Raw genomic sequence first — 1,857 nt, forward strand, 5'->3', positions numbered from 1 at the left:
GATTACGCAGTGGATCTGAATGACTTGCTCTTCTATTGCCCCCCCCCCCTACGAAGAGAGTCCACGAGGATCGGGATGGATTGATGAGATTGGTGATGCCAGAAACCTTACAACAGGACGTCCTACACCACTACCACGCTAGCTTGGAAGGCGGACATCAGGGTATTGTTCGGACCTACCAACGGATCCGGGAATGTTTCCACTGGAGAGGGCTATTCAAGAGCGTACAACGATATGTCGGTGAATGCGTGGATTGTGAGACAGGCAAGGGCAGGCCCACAATCGAAGGGGAGTCACCTGGGAATATCCAAGCGACTTACCCTTTCCAAATCATAGCCATGAATCATATCCCCTCGTTGCCCAAGTCGTTCAAAGGAAACACAGAATTGTTGATTTGGGTGAACCTGTTCACCGGATACGTGATAGTCAAAGCTAGTGCGTCTAGAACTGTGCAAACTATTGCTGAATCGTACGAGGAGTGTCTTTTCCGAAGATTTGGAGCTAGCGAAATGATTAGACATAATCGGGAGCCAGGCTTTATGTCTGATTTCTTTCGAGCATTCAACCGGATCCTGGGGCAGCGACAGCGAGCAACCATGGCATACCGTCCCCAAGCTAACGGGTCGGCCGAGCGCATGGTGCAGACGATCACGAGAGCACTCAAGATGTATGTCCAGGATTTGGATCAGAGGGATTGGGATGAGTACGCAGAACGACTCCCCTTCGCGATAAACACCGCCCAAGACAGGATCCGGGGTGATACCCCATTTTACTTGGTACATGGGTGGGATCCCAAATCCACCCTGGAAGCGGCCATCCCAGTATGCAGCACCAAGAAGAGAAACCGAGATCCAAGGCGATGGCGATACCAAGTCCAGAAATACTACCGGCAAGCTAGATCCCAGGTGAACGAACGACTGCGGAGTGCGATACAGGATCGAGCGGATCGACACAACGAAGATGCCCGTCCACATCAAATCCAAGTGGGATCGCAGGTGTGGCTTTATTTGGATCGAGTGAAAGAGGAAAATGCCCCCAAATTAGCCCACCTATGGCATGGACCGTTCCGGGTGAGCGAAAAGATAGGGGAACATGCGGTGAAGTTGGAAACGGCAGGTACCGAATATCGCTTGTTCCCTGTAGTACACGTATCCAGCTGAAGCTGGTCAGGGGATATCCGGACCGGCCGCAAACCCGTCTTTTGGTGGATGAATCCGACCGGGTGGATTTCGACGAAGTCCTCCTACCGGAAGATAGTTGGAGTGTGGATCTCGAAGCCGACGAGTTCGAAGTTGAGAAGATCACCGACATGAGGTCAGGGAAGCGAACTAGATACCGACGGATTTACCGCGAATTTCTGGTGTACTGGCGTGGATATGACGAACCCAGTTGGGTAGACGAGACAGATCTGAGCTGTGGAGCATTACTCTACGATTTCTTGCGGGATCGTACGAATCGGAACAGATTCGGCGTGATGTAGTCTCATGAAGAAGATTAGGAAGGGATCCATGGATGTGAGTTGGTCATGTCGACGGGAGGATGATGAAGGACCCACAGGAAGGGTGTGGGCCGGGAGGAGGAGGATCGCTGATGTGAGTTGGTCATATCGGAAAGAAAGAGAGGATGAATCCACAGGTGAGGGGTGGATTAGGAGGAAGGAGTGAATGTTTATGAATAAAGAGTGACGTTTTACGTGCGAAGAGTCCCGCTTGATTTCAAGCGCGAGCTTTCGGGAGCCCGAACTATACTGACCCAATTGAGACGAGTCGTAGGAGCTGGATCCGGATGAATTCCAAGCGTGGATCCAACCCGGACCCAGAAATTAGCCCAGATCCAGATGTACACTGAAAGGGTGGA

This window comes from Phytophthora infestans, genomic scaffold, assembly GCF_000142945.1.
Source record: "Phytophthora infestans T30-4 supercont1.51 genomic scaffold, whole genome shotgun sequence".
Lineage (NCBI taxonomy): Eukaryota > Oomycota > Peronosporomycetes > Peronosporales > Peronosporaceae > Phytophthora > Phytophthora infestans.